Consider the following 15535-nt stretch of genomic DNA (forward strand, 5'->3'; position numbering starts at 1 on the left):
GAGCCAGCTGGCCACTCCAAGCCATAGGCCCCCAGACACAAAGCTCTGCCCGTTTCCCTGTCAAACAAAGGTAAGCTACCCCGCTTCTGGATGGCAGATTGCAGGAGCCACTTTGCACCATCAAACCAGCCCAACTTGGCACTGGTGCCACCTTGGGTCTGGGAACCATCCTGCGTATCGTGGATTCTAAGGAGCCAGCCGGCCACTCCCTGGCACAGGCCCCGAAACAAAAACAACGGCGCTTTTCCCTGGAAAACAAAACTCGCCTGCCAACTATTTGATGGCAGATTGCAGGAGCTATTTAGTACTATCAAACCAGCCCTTGGCACTGGTGCCACCTTGGCTCTGGGAACCATCCTGCCTATTGTGGATTTTCAGGTGTCAGCCGGCCACTCTCAGCCATATGCCCTCAAACACAAACCACGGCCCTTTTCTCTGGCAAACAAAACTCAATTGCCCCTCTTCTGGAAGGCAAATTGCAGGACGCACTTGGTACTACAAAAGCAGCCCGACTTGGCACTGGTGCCACCTCTGGTCTGGGAACCATCCTGCGTATCGAGCTTTTTAAGGAGCCAGCCGGCCACTCCCAGCCATATGCCCCCAAAAATGAACCACGGACTTGTTCTCTCGCAAACAAAAATCAGCTGCCCCGCGTCGGGATGGCAGATTGCAGGAGCCACTTTGCACCATCAAACCAGCCCGACTTGGCTCTGGTGCCACCTCTGGTCTGGGAACCATTCTGCACATCGTGGATTTTCAGGGGCCAGCCGGCCACTCTGAGCCATAGGCCCCCAAACATAAACCACGGCCCTTTTCTCTGGCAAACAAAACTCAGCTGCCCCGCTTCTGGATGGCAGATTGCAGGACGCACTTGGTACAATCAAACCAGCCCAACTTGGCACTGGTGCCACCTTGGGTCTGGGAACCATCCTGCGTATTGTGGATTGTCAGGAGCCAGCCGACCACTCTCGGCCACAGACCCCAATCAAAAACAACGGCCCGATTCACAGGCAAAAAAATCTCAGCTGCCCCACTTGTGGATGGGAGATTGCAGGAGGCGCTTGACACTGTCAAACCAGCCCAACTTGGCACTGGTGCCACCTTGGATCTGGGAACCATCCTGCGTATCATGGAATTTAAGGAGCCAGTCGGCCACTCCCAGCCACAGGACCCAAACACATACCACAGCCCTTTTCTTTGGCAAACAAAACTCAGCTGCCCTGCTTTTGGATGGCAGATTGCAGGAGCCACTTGGTACTATCAAACCAGCCCAACTTGGCACTGGTGCCTCCATGGGTCTGGTAACCATCCTGCCTATCGTAGCTTTTAAGGAGCCAGCCGGTCACTCCCAGCCATAGGCGTCAGACACAAAGCTCTGCCCGTTTCCCTGGCAAACAAAAGTAAGCTACCCCGCTTCTGGATGGCAGATTGCAGGGGACACTTTGCACCATCAAACCAGCCCGACTTGGCACTGGTGCCACCTCTGGTCTGGAAACCATCCTGCGTATCGTGGATTCTTAGGAGCCAGTTGGCCACTCCCAGCCACAGGCCCCCAAACAAAAACAACGGCGCTTTTCCCTGGAAAACAAAACTGGCCTGCCAACATTTGATGGCAGATTGCAGGAGCCACTTGGTACTATCAAACCAGCCCAACTTGGCACTGGTGCCACCTTGGGTGTGGGAACCATGCTGCGTAACGTAGATTCTAAGGCGCCAGGCGGCCACTCCCAGCCACAGGCCCCCAAACACAAACAACGGCGCTTTTCCCTGGAAAACAAAACTCGCCTGCCAACTTTTTGATGGCAGATTGCAGGAGCCACTTGGTACTATCAAACCAGCCCAACTTGGCACTGGTGCCACCATGGGTCTGGTCACCATCCTGCCTATCGTAGCTTTTCAGGAGCCAGCCGGTCACTCCCAGCCATAGGCCCCCAGACAAAAACCTCGGCCCGTTTCCCTGGCCAACAAAAGTAAGCTGCCCCGCTTCTGGATGGCAGATTGCAGGAGTTATTTAGTACTATCAAACCAGCCAGACGTGGCACTGGTGCCACCTTGGATCTGGGAACCATCTTGCCTATCGTGGATTTTAAGGAGCCAGCCGGCCTCTCTCAGCCACATGCCCCCAAACACAAACCACGGCCCTTTTCTCTGGCAAACAAAACTCAACTGCCCCTCTTCTGGATGGCAGATTGCAGGAGCCACTTGGTACTATCAAACCAGCCCGACTTGGCACTGGTGCCACCTTGGGTCTGGGAAGCATGCTGCGTATCATGGATTTTCAGGAGCCTGCCCGCCACTGCAAGCTACAGGCCCCCAAACACAAACAACAGCCTTTTTCTCTGGCAAACAAAATTCAGCTGCCCTGCTTCTGGATGGCAGATTGCAGGAGCCACTTGGTAGTATCAAACCAGCCCAACTTGGCACTGGTGCCAACTTGGGTCTGGGAACCATCCTGCGTATCGTGGATTCTAAGTAGCCAGCTGGTCACTCCCAGCCACAGGCCCCCAGACACAAACAACGGTGCTTTTCCCTGGAAAACAAAACTGGCCTGCCAACTTTTTGATTGCAGATTGCAGGAGCCACTTGGTACTATCAAACCAGCCCAACTTGGCACTGGTGCCACCATGGGTCTGGTCACCATCCTGCCTATCGTAGCTTTTCAGGAGCCAGCCGGTCACTCCCAGCCATGGGCCCCAAGCCACAAACCTCGGCCCGTTTCCCTGGCACACAAAATTAAGCTGCCCCGCTTCTGGATGGCAGATTGCAGGAGCCACTTGGTACTATCAAACCAGCCCAACTTGGCACTGGTGCCACCATGGGTCTGGTCACCATCCTGCCTATCGTTGCTTTTCAGGGGCCAGCCAGCCAGCCCCAGGCACTGGCCCCCAGACAAGAATTTCGGCCCATTTCCCTGGCAAACAAAAGTAAGCTACCCCGCTTCTGGATGGCAGATTGCAGGAGCCACTTTGCACCATCAAACCAGCCCAACTTGACACTGGTGCCACCTCTGGCCTGGGAACCATCCTGCGTATCGTGGATTCTAAGCAGCCACCCGGCCACTCCGAGCCACAGGCCCCCAAACACAAACAACGGCGCTTTTCCCCGGAAAACAAAACTCGCCTGCCAACATTTTGATGGCAGATTGCAGGAGCCACTTGGTACTATCAAACCAGCCCAACTTGGCACTGGTGCCACCATGGGTCTGGTCACCATCCTGCCTAGCATAGCTTTTCAGGAGCCAGGAGGTCACTCCCAGCCATAGACCCCCAGACAGAAACCTCGGCCCGTTTCCAAGGAAAACAAAAGTAAGCTGCCCCGATTCTGGATGGCAGATTGCAGGAGCCACTTGGTACTATCAAACCAGCCCGACTTGGCACTGGTGCCACCTTGGATCTGGGAACCATGCTGCGTAACGTGGATTCTAAGACGACAGGCGGCCACTCCCAGCCACAGGGCCCCAAACACAAACAACGGCGCTTTTCCCTGGAAAACAAAACTCGCCTGCCAACATTTTGATGGCAGATTGCAGGAGCCACTTGGTACTATCAAATCAGCCCAACTTGGCACTGCTGCTACCATGGGTCTGGTAATCATCCTGCCTATTGTAGCTTTTCAGGAGCCAGCCGGTCACTCCCAGCCATAGGCCGCCAGAAAAAAACCTCGGCGCGTTTCCCTGGCAAACAAAAGTAAGCTACCCCGCTTCTGGATGGCAGATTGCAGGAGCCACTTTGCACCATCAAACTAGCCCGACTTGGCACTGGTGCCACCTCGGGTCTGGGAACCATCCTGCGTATCGTGGATTCTAATTAGCCAGCCGGCCACTCCCAGCCACAGGCCCCCAAACACAAACAACGGCGCTTTTCCCTGGAAAACAAAACTGGCCTGCCAACTTTTTGATGGCAGATTGCAGGAGCCACTTGGTACTATCAAACCAGCCCAACTTGGCACTGGTGCCACCACTGGTCTGGGAACCATCCTGCGTATCGTGGATTCTAAGGAGCCAGCCGGCCACTCCCAGCCACAGGACCCCAAACACAAACAACAGCGCTTTTCTCTGGCAAACAAAACTCAGTTGCCCTGCTTTTGGATGGCAGATTGCAGGAGCGACTTGGTACTATCAGACCAGCCCAAATTGGCACTGGTGCTTCCATGGGTCTGGTAACCATCCTGCCTATCGTAGCTTTTCAGGAGCCAGCCGGTCACTCCCAGCCATAGGCCCCCAGACACAAAGCTCTGCCCGTTTCCCTGGCAAACAAAAGTAAGCTACCCCGCTTCTGGATGGCAGATTGCAGGAGACACGTTGAACCATCAAACCAGCCCAACTTGACACTGGTGCCACCTTGGGTCTGGGAACCATCCTGCGTATCGTGGATTCTAAGGAGCCTGCTGGCCACTCCCAGCCACAGGCCCACAAACACAAACAACGGCGCTTTTCCCTGGAAAACAAAACTGGCCTGCCAAATTTTTGATGGCAGATTGCAGGAGCCCCTTGGTACTATCAAACCAGCCCAACTTGGCACTGGTGCCACCATGGGTCTGGTCACAATCCTGCCTATCGGAGCTTTTCAGGAGCCAGCCGGTCACTCCCAGCCATAGGCCCCCAGACAAAAACCTCGGCCCGTTTCCCTGGCAAACAAAAGTAAGCTGCCCCGCTTCTGGATGGCAGATTGCGGGAGCCACTTGGTACTATCAAATCAGCCCGACTTGGCACTGGTGCCACCTCTGGTCTGGGAACAATGCTGCGTAACGTAGATTCTAAGGAGCCAGCCGGCCACTCCCAGCCACAGGCCCCCAAACAGAAACAACGGCGCTGTTCCCCGGAAAACAAAACTCGCCTGCCAACATTTTGATGGCAGATTGCCGGAGCCACTTGGTACTCTCAAACCAGCCCAACTTGGCACTGGTGCCACCACGGGTCTGGTCACCATCCTGCCTAGCATAGCTTTTCAGGAGCCAGGAGGTCACTCCCAGCCATAGACCCCAAGACATAAACCTCGGCCCGTTTCCATGGAAAACAAAAGTAAGCTGCCCCGCTTCTGGATGGCAGATTGCAGGAGCCACTTGGTACTATCAAATCAGCCCGACTTGGCACTGGTGCCACCACTGGTCTGGGAACCATCCTGCGTATCGTGGATTCTAAGGAGCCAGCCGGCCACTCCCAGCCACAGGACCCCAGACACAAAGCTCTGCCCGTTTCCCTGACAAACAAAATTAAGCTACCCCGCTTCTGGATGGCAGATTGCAGGAGCTATTTAGTACTATCAAACCAGCCCAAGTTGGCACTGGTGCCACCTTGGCTCTGGGAACCATCCTGCCTATTGTGGATTTTGTGGGGTCAGCTGGCCACTCTCAGCCATATGCCCTCAAACACAAACCACGGCCATTTTCTCTGGCAAACAAAACTCAACTGCCCCTCTTCTGGAAGGCAAATTGCAGGACGCACTTGGTACTACAAAAACAGCCCAACTTGGCACTGGTGCCACCTTGGGTCTGGGAACCATCCTGCCTATCGTGGATTTTCAGGGGCCAGCCGGTCACTCTGAGCCATAGCCCCCAAACAAAAACAACGGCGCTTTTCCCTGGAAAACAAAACTCAGCTGCCCCACTTCTGCATGGCAGATTGCAGGAGCCACTTGGTACTATCAAACCAGCCCAACTTGGCACTGGTGTCACCATGGGCCTGGTCACCATCCTGCCTATCGTAGCTTTTCAGGAGCCAGCCGGTCACTCCCAGACATAGGCCTCCAGAAACAAACCTCAGCCCGTTTCCCTGGCAAACAAAAGTAAGCTGCCCCGCTTCTGGATGGCAGATTGCAGGAGCCACTTGGTACTATCAAATCAGCCCGACTTGGCACTGGTGCCACCACTGGTCTGGAAAACATCCTGCGTATCGTGGATTCTAAGGAGCCAGCCGGCCACTCCCAGCCACAGGACCCCAGACACAAAGCTCTGCCCGTTTCCCTGACAAACAAAATTAAGCTACCCCGCTTCTGGATGGCAGATTGCAGGAGCTATTTTGTACTATCAAACCAGCCCGACTTGGCACTGGTGCCACCTTGGCTCTGGGAACCATCCTGCCAATTGTGGATTTTGTGGGGTCAGCCGGCCACTCTCAGCCATATGCCCTCAAACAGAAACCACGACCCTTTTCTCTGGCAAACAAAACTCAACTGCCCCTCTTCTGGAAGGCAAATTGCAGGACGCACTTGGTACTACAAAAACAGCCCAACTTGGCACTGGTGCCACCTTGGGTCTGGGAACCATTCTGCCTATCGTGGATTTTCAGGGGCCAGCCGGCCACTCTGAGCCATAGCCCCCAAACAAAAACCACGGCACTTTTCCCTGGAAAACAAAACTCAGCTGCCCCACTTCTGCATGGCAGATTGCAGGAGCCACTTGGTACTATCAAACCAGCCCAACTTGGCACTGGTGTCACCATGGGCCTGGTCACCATCCTGCCTATCGTAGCCTTTCAGGAGCCAGCCGGTCACTCCCAGCCATAGGCCCCCAGACACAAACCTCGGCCCGTTTCCCTGGCAAACAAAAGTAACCTACCCCGCTTCTGGATGGCAGATTGCAGGAGCCACTGTGAACCATCAAACCAGCCCGACTTGGCACTGGTGCCACCTCGGGTCTGGGAACCATCCTGCGTATCGTGGATTCTAAGGAGCCAGCCGGCCACAGCCAGCCACAGGCCCCCAAACACAAACAACGGCGCTTGTCCCTGGAAAAAGAAACTCGCCTGCCAACTTTTTGATGGCAGATTGCAGGAGCCGCTTAGTACTATCAAACCAGCCAGACGTGGCACTGGTGCCACCAAGGGTCTGGTCACCATCCTGCCTATCGGAGCTTTTCAGGAGCCAGCCGGTCACTCCCAGCCATAGGCCCCCAGTCACAAACCTTGGCCCGTTTCCCTGGCAAACAAAAGTAAGCTGCCCCGCTTCTGGATGGCAGATTGCAGGAGCCACTTGGTACTATCAAACCAGCCCGACTTGGCACTGGTGCCACCTTGGGTCTGGGAACCATGCTGCGTAACGTAGATTCTTAGGCGAAGGCGGCCACTCCCAGCCACAGGCCCCCAAACACAAACAACGGCGCTTTTCCCCGGAAAACAAAATTAGCCTGACAACTTTTTGATGGCAGATTGCAGGAGCCACTTGGTACTATCAAACCAGCCCAACTTGGCACTGCTGCCACCATGGGTCTGGTCACCATCCTGCCTATCGTAGCTTTTCAGGAGCCAGCCGGTCACTCCCAGCCATAGGCCCCCAGACACAAACCTCGGCCCGTTTCCCTGGCAAACAAAAGTAAGCTACCCCGCTTCTGGATGGCAGATTGCAGGAGCCACTTTGCACCATCAAACCAGCCTGACTTGGCACTGGTGCCAGTTCTGGTCTGGGAACCATTCTGCTTATCGTGGATTCTAAGGAGACAGCCGGCCACTCCCAGCCACAGGCCCCCAAAAGCAAACAACGGCACTTTTCCCTGGAAAACAAAACTGGCCTGCCAACTTTTTGATGGCAGATTGCAGGAGCCACTTGGTACTATCAAACCAGCCCAACTTGGCACTGGTGCCACCATGGGTCTGGTCACCATCCTGCCTATCGTAGCTTTTCAGGAGCCAGCCGGTCACTCCCAGCCATAGGCCCCCAGACACAAACCTCGGCCCGTTTCCCTGGCAAACAAAAGTAAGCTGCCCCGCTTCTGGATGGCAGATTGCAGGAGCTATTTATTACTATCAAACCAGCCCGACTTGGCACTGGTGCCACCTTGGCTCTGGGAACCATCCTGCTTATCGTGGATTTTCAGGAGCCAGCCGGCCACTCTCAGCCATATTCCCCCAAACACAAACCACGGCCCTTTTCTCTGGCAAACAAAACTCAACTGCCCCTCTTCTGGACGGCAAATTGCAGGACGCACTTGGTACTACGAAAACAGCCCGACTTGGCGCTGATGCCACATTGGGTCAGGGAACCATCCTGCGTATCGAGCTTTTTAAGGAGACAGCCGTCCACTCCCATCCATATACCGCCAAAAACAAACCACGGAACATTTCTCCAGCAAACAAAAATCCGCTGCCCCGCGTCTGGATGGCAGATTGCAGGAGCCACTTTGCACCATCAAACCAGCCCGACTTGGCACTGGTGCCACCTTGGATCTGGGAACCATCCTGCCTATCGTGGATTTTCAGGGGCCAGCCGGCCACTCTCAGCCATAGGCCCCCAAACACAAACCACGGCACTTTACTCTGGTAAACAAAACTCAACTGCCCCTCTTCTGGATGGCAAATTGCAGGACGCACTTGGTACTACAAAACAAGCCCGACTTGGCACTGGTGCCACCTTGGGTCTGGTCACCATCCTGCGTATCGTGCATTTTAAGGAGCCAGTTGGCCACTCCAAGCCATAGGCCCCCAGACACAAAGCTGTGCCCGTTTCCCTGGCAAACAAAAGTAAGCTACCCCGCTTCTGGATGGCAGATTAGAGGAGCCACTTTGCACCATCAAACCAGCCCAACTTGGCACTGGTGCCACCTTGGCTCTGGGAACCATGCTGCGTATCGTGGATTCTAATGAGCCAGCCGGCCACTGCCAGCCACAGGCGCCCAAAAAAAACCACGGTCCTTTTCTCTTGCAAACAAAAATCGGCTACACCGCTTCTGGATGGCAGATTGCAGGAGCCACTTTGCACCATCAAACCAGCCCGACTTGGCACTGGTGCCACCTTGGGTCTGGGAACCATGCTGCCTAGCGTGGATTTTCAGGAGCCAGCCGGCTACTCTCAGCCATAGGCCCTGAAGCACAAACCACGGCCCTTTTCTCTGGCAAACAAAACTCAACTGCCCCTCTTCTGGAGGGCAAATTGCAGGACGCAATTGGTACTAGAAAAACAGCCCAACTTGGCACTGGTGCCACCATGGGTCTGGTAACCATCCTGCCTATCGTAGTTTTCAGGAGCCAGCCGGTCACTCCCAGCCATAGGCCCCCAGACAAAAACCTCGGCCCGTTTCCCTGGCAAACAAAAGTAAGCTACCCCGCTTCTGGATGGCAAATTGCAGGAGCCACTTTGCAACATCAAACTGGCCCGACTTGGCACTGGTGCCACCTCTGGTCTGGGAACCATCCTGCGTTTTGTGGATTCTAGAGAGCCAGCCGGCCACTCCCAGCCACAGGCCCCCAAACACAAACAAAGGCGCTTTTCCCTGGAAAACAAAACTCGCCTGCCAACTTTTTGATGGCAAATTGCAGGAGCCTGAAAAGCTACGATAGGCAGGATGGTGACCAGACCCATGGTGGCACCAGTGCCAAGTTGGGCTGGTTTGATAGTACCAAGTGCGTCCTGCAATCTGCCATCCAGAAGCGGGGCAGCTTACTTTTGTTTGCCAGGGAAACGGGCCGAGCTTTGGGTCTGGCGGCCTATGGCTGGGAGTGACCGTCTAGGTCGTGAAAAGCTACGATAGGCAGGATGGTGACCAGACCCATGGTGGCACCAGTGCCAAGTCGGGCTGATTTGATAGTACCAAGTGGCTCCTGCAATCTGCCATCAAAAAGTTGGCAGGCGAGTTTTGTTTTCCAGGGTTAAAGCGCCGTTGTTTGTGTTTGGGGGCCTGTGGCTGGGAGTGGCCGGCTGGCTCCTTAGAATCCACGGTATGCAGCATGGTTCCCAGACCCAAGGTGGCACCACTGCCAAGTCGGGCTGGTTTGATGGTGCAAAGTGCCTCCTGCAATCTGCCATCCAGAAGCGGGGCAGCTTACTTTTGTTTGCCAGGGAAACGGGCCGAGATTTGTGTCTGGGTTCCTATGGCTGGGAGTGACCGGCTAGGTCCTGAAAAGCTACGATAGGCAGGATGGTGACCAGACCCATGGTGGCACCAATGCCAAGTTGGGCTGATTTGATAGAACCAAGTGGCTCCTGCAATCTGCCATCAAAAATTTGGCAGGCGAGTTTTGTTTTCCGGGGAAAAGCACCGTTGTTTTGGTTTGCGGACCTGTGGCTGGGAGTGGCCCCCTTGCGTCTTGGAATCATCGATACGCAGGATGGTTCCCAGACCCAAGGTGGCACCAGTGCCAAGTCGGACTGGTTTGATAGTACCAAGTGGCTCCTGCAATCTGCCATCCAGAAGCTGGGCAGCTTACTTTTGTTTGCCAGGGAAAAGGGCCGAGGTTTTGTCTGGGGTTCTATGGCTGGGAGTGACTGGCTGGCTCCTCAAAAGCTACGATAGGCAGGATGGTTACCAGACCTATTGTTGCACCAGTGCCAAGTTGGGCTGCTTTGATAGTACCAAGTGGCTCCTGCAATCTGCCATCAAATAGTTGGCAGGCGAGTTTTGTTTTCCAGGGAAAATCGCCGTTGTATGTGTTTGGCGGCATGTGGCTGGGAGTGGCCAGCCGGCTCCTTAGAATCCACGATACGCAGCATGGTTCCCAGAGCCAAGGTGGCACCAGTGCCAAGTCGGGCTGGTTTGATGGTGCAAAGTGGCTCCTGCAATCTGCCATCCAGAAGCGGGGTAGCTTACTTGTGTTTGCCAAGGAAACGGGCCGAGGTTTGTGTCTCGGGGCCTATGGCTGGGAGTGACCGGCTGGCTCCTGAAAAGCTATGCTAGGCAGGATGGTGACCAGACCCATGGTGGCACCAGTGCCAAGTTGGGCTGATTTGATTGTACCAAGTGGCTCCTGCAATCTGCCATCAAATGTTGGCAGGCGAGTTTTGTTTTCCAGGGAAAAGCGCCGTTGTTTGTGTTTGGGGGCCTGTGGCTGGGAGTGGCCGGCTGGCTAATTAGAATCCACGATACGCAGGATGGTTCCCAGACCCAAGGAGGCACCAGTGCCAATTCGGTCTAGTTTGATGGTGCAAAGTGGCTCCTGCAATCTGCCATCCAGAAGCGGGGTAGCTTACTTTTGTTTGCAAGGGAAACGGGCCGAGGTTTGTGTCTGTGGGCCTAAGGCTGGGAGTGACCGCCTGGCTCCTGAAAAGCTACGATAGGCAGGATGGTTACCAGACCCATGGTGGCACCAGTGCCAAGTTGGGCTGGTTTGATAGTACCAAGTGGCTCCTGCAATCTGCCATCAAAAAGTTGGCAGGCGAGTTTTGTTTTCCAGGGAAAAGCGCCGTTGTTTGTGTTTGGCGGCATGTGGCTGGGAGTGGCCAGCTGGCTCCTTAGAATCCACGATACGCAGCATGGTTCCCAGAGCCAAGTTGGCACCAGTGCCAAGTCGGGCTGGTTTGATGATGCAAAGTAGTTCCTGCAATCTGCCATCAAGAAGCGGGGTAGCTTACTTGTGTTTGCCAAGGAAACGTGCCGATGTTTGTATCTCGAGGCCTATGGCTGGGACTGACCGGCTGTCTCCTGAAAAGCTACGATAGGCAGGATGGTGACCAGACCCATGGTGGCACCAGTGCCAAGTTTAGCTGATTTGATAGTACCAAGTGGCTCCTGCAATCTGCTCACAAAAAGTTGGCAGGCGAGTTTAGTTTTCCAGGGAAAAGCGCCGTTGTTTGTGTTTGGGGTCCTGTGGCTGGGAGTGGCCGGCTGGCTAATTAGAATCCACGATACGCAGGATGGTTCCCAGACCAGAGGTGGCACCAGTGCCAAGTCGGGCTAGTTTGATGGTGCAAAGTGCCTCCTGCAATCTGCCATCCAGAAGCGGGGTAGATTACTTTTGTTTGCCAGGGAAACGGGCCGAGCTTTGTGTCTGGCGGCCTATGGCTGGGAGTGACCGGCTGGCTCCTGAAAAGCTACGATAGGCAGGATGGTGACCAGACCCATGGTGGCACCAGTGCCAAGTTGGGCTGATTTGATAGTACCAAGTGGCTCCTGCAATCTGCCATCCAGAAGCAGGGCAGCTGAGTTTTGTTTGCCAGAGAAAAGGGCCGTGGTTTGTGTTTGAGGGCATATGGCGGAGATTGGCCGGCTGACCCCTGAAAATCCACAATAGGCAGGAGGGTTCCCAGAGCAAGGTGGCACAAGTGCCAAGTCGGGCTGGTTTGATAGTACTAAATAGCTCCTGCAATCTGCCATCCAGAAGCGGGGCAGCTTACTTTGGCTTGCCAGGGAAACGGGCAGAGTTTTGTGTCTGGGGTCCTGTGGCTGGGAGTGGCCCGCTGGCTAATTAGAATCCACGATACGCAGTATGTTTTCCAGACCAGTGGTGGCACCAGTGCCAAGTCGGGCTGGTTTGATAGTACCAAGTGGCTCCTGCAATCTGCCATCAAAAAGTTGGCAGGCGAGTTTTGTTTTCCAGGGAAAAGCGACGTTGTTTTTGTTTGGGGGCCTGTGGCTAAGAGTGGCCGGCTGGATCCTTAGAATCCACGATACGCAGGATGGTTCCCAGACAAGAGGTGGCACCAGTGACAAGTTGGGCTGGTTTGATACTAGCAAGTGGTTCCTGCAATCTGCCATCCAGAAGCGTGGCAGCTTACTTTTGTTTACCAGGGAAACGGGCCGTTGTTTGTCTTTGGGAGCCTGTGGCTGGGAGTGGCCGGCTGGCTCCTTAGAATGCACGATACGCAGCATGGTTGCCAGACCAGAGGTGGCACCAGTGCCAAGTCGTGCTGGTTTGATACTACCAAGAGGTTCCTGCAATCTGCCATCCAGAATTGGGTCAGCTTACTTTTGTTTGCCAGGGAAACGGGCCGAGGTTTGTGTCTGGGGGCCTATGGCTGGGAGTGACCGGCTGGCTCCTGAAAAGCTACGATAGGCAGGATGGTGACCAGACCCATTCTGGCACCAGTGCCAAGTTGGGCTGGTTTGATAGTAGCAAGTGGCTCCTGCAATCTGCCATCCTGAAGAGGGGTAGCTTAATTTTTTTTCCAGGGAAAAGCGCCGTTGTTTTTGTTTGGGGGCCTGAGGCTGGGAGTAGCCGGCTGGCTAATTAGAATCCACGATACGCAGGATGGTTCCCAGACCAGAGGTGGCACCAGTGCCATGTCGGGCTAGTTTGATGGTGCAAAGTGGCTCCTGCAATCTGCCATCCAGAAGCGGGGTAGCTTACTTGTGTTTGCCAGGGAAACGGGCCGAGGTTTGTGGCTGGGGGCATATGGCTGGGAGTGACCGGCTGGCTCCTGAAAAGCTATGATAGGCAGGATGTTTACCAGACCCATGGTGGCATCAGTGCCAAGTTGGGCTGGTTTGATAGTACCAAGTGGCTCCTGCAATCTGCCGTCAAAAATTTGGCAGGCGAGTTTTGTTTTGCAGGGAAAAGCGCCATTGATTTTGTTTGGGGACCAGTGGCTGGGAGTGGCCGGCTGGCTCCATAGAATCCACGATACGCAGCATGGTTCCCAGACCCAAGGTGGCACCAGTGCCAAGTTGGGCTGGTTTGATAGTACCAAGTGCGTCCTGCAATCTGCCATCCAGAAGCGGGGCAGCTTACTTTTGTTTGCCAGGGAAACGGGCCGAGGTTTGTGGCTGGGGGCTATGGCTGGGAGTGACCGGCTGGCTACAGAAAAGCTACGATAGGCAGGATGGTGACCAGACCCATGGTGGCACCAGTGCCAAGTTGGGTTGGTTTAATAGTACCAAGTGGCTCCTGCAATCTGCCATCAAAATGTTGGCAGGCGAATTTTGTTTTCCAGGGAAAAGCGCCGTTGTTTGTGTTTGGGGGCCTGTGGCTGGGAGTGGCCGGCTGGCTCCTTAGAATCCACAAAACGCAGGATAGTTCCCAGACCCAAGGTGGCACCAGTGCCAAGTCGGGCTGGTTTGATGGTGCAAAGTGGCTCCTGCAATCTGCCATCCAGAAGCGGGGCAGCCGATTTTTGTTTGCAAGAGAAAAGGTCTTTGGTATTTTTTGGGGGCCTGTGGCTGGGAGTGGCCGGCTGGCTCCTTAGAATCCACGATACGCAGCATGGTTCCCAGAGCCAAGGTGGCACCAGTGCCAAGTCGGGCTGGTTTTGTAGTAGCAAGTGGCTCCTGCAATTTGCCATCCAGTAGAGGGGCAGTTGAGTTTTGTTTGCCAGAGGAAAGGACCGTGGTTTTTGTTTGGGGGTACATGGCTGAGAGTGGCCGGCTGGCCCCTGAAAATCCACGATAGGCAGGATGGTTCCCAGATCCAAGGTGGAACCAGTGCCAAGTCGGGCTGGTTTTATGTTGCAAAGTGGCTCCTGCAATCTGCCATCAAAAAGTTGGCAGGCGAGTTTTGTTTTCCAGGGAAAAGCGCCGTTGTTTGTGTTTGGGGGCCTGTGGCTGGGAGTGGCCAGCTGGCTCCTTAGAATCCACGATACGCAGGATGGTTCCCAGACCAAGGTGGCACCAGTGCCAACTCGGGCTGGTTTGATGGTGCAAAGTGGCTCCTGCAATCTGCCATCCAGAAGCGGGGCAGCTTACTTTTGTTTGCCAGGGAAACGGGCCGAGATTTTTGTCTGGGAGCCTATGGCTGGGAGTGACAGGCTGGCTCCTGAAAAGCTACGATAGGCAGGATGGTGACCAGACCCATGGTGGCACCAGTGCCAAGACGGGCTGGTTTGATAGTACCAAGTGGCTCCTGCAATCTGCCATCAAAAATTTGGCAGGCCAGTTTTGTTTTCCAGGGAAAAGCGCCGTTGTTTCTGTTTAGGGGCCTGGGGCTGGGAGTGGCCGGCTGGCTAATTAGAATCCACGATACGCAGCATGGTTCCTAGACCTGAGGTGGCACCAGTGCCAAGTCGGGCTAGTTTGATGGTGCAAAGTGGCTCCTGCAATCTGCCATCCAGAAGCGGGGCAGCTGACTTTTGTTTGCCAGGGAAACGGGCCGAGGTTTGTGTCTGGGGGCCTATGGCTGGGAGTGACTGGCTGGCTCCTGAAAAGCTACGATAGGCAGGATGGTGACCAGACCAATGGTGGCACCAGTGCCAAGTTGGGCTGATTTGATAGTACCAAGTGGCTCCTGCAATCTGCCATCAAAAAGTTGGCAGGCGAGTTTTGTTTTCCAGGGAAAAGCGCCGTTGTTTGTGTTTGGGGGCCTGTGGCTGCGAGTGGCCCCCTGGCGTCTTAGAATCCACAATACGCAGCATGGTTCCCAGTTCCAAGGTGGCACCAGTGCAAAGACGGGCTGGTTTGATAGTACCAAGTGGCTCCTGCAATCTGCCATCAAAAAGTTGGCAGGCGAGTTTTGTTTTCCAGGGAAAAGCGCCGTTGTTTGTGTTTGACGGCATGTGGCTGCAGTGGCCGGCTGGCTCCTTAGAATCCACGATACGCAGGATGGTTCCCAGACCCAAGGTGGCACCAGTGCCATGTCGGGCTGGTTTGATAGTACCAAGTGGTTCCTGCAATCTGCCATCCAGAAGCGGGGCAGCTTACTTTTGTTTGCCAGGGAAAAGGGCCGAGGTTTGTGTCTGGGGGTCTATGGCTGGGAGTGACCGGCTGGCTCCTGAAAAGCTACGATAGGCAGGATGGTGACCAGACCCATGGTGGCACCAGTGCCAAGTTGGGCTGGTTTGATAGTACCAAGTGGCTCCTGCAATCTGCCATCAAATATTTGGCAGGCGAGTTTTATTTTCCAGGGAAAATCGCCATTGATTTGTTTGGAGGCCTGTGGCTGGGAGTGGCCGCCGGTCGTCTC

This window comes from Melospiza georgiana, chromosome 4 (assembly GCF_028018845.1).
Source record: "Melospiza georgiana isolate bMelGeo1 chromosome 4, bMelGeo1.pri, whole genome shotgun sequence".
Taxonomy (NCBI): Eukaryota; Metazoa; Chordata; class Aves; order Passeriformes; family Passerellidae; genus Melospiza; species Melospiza georgiana.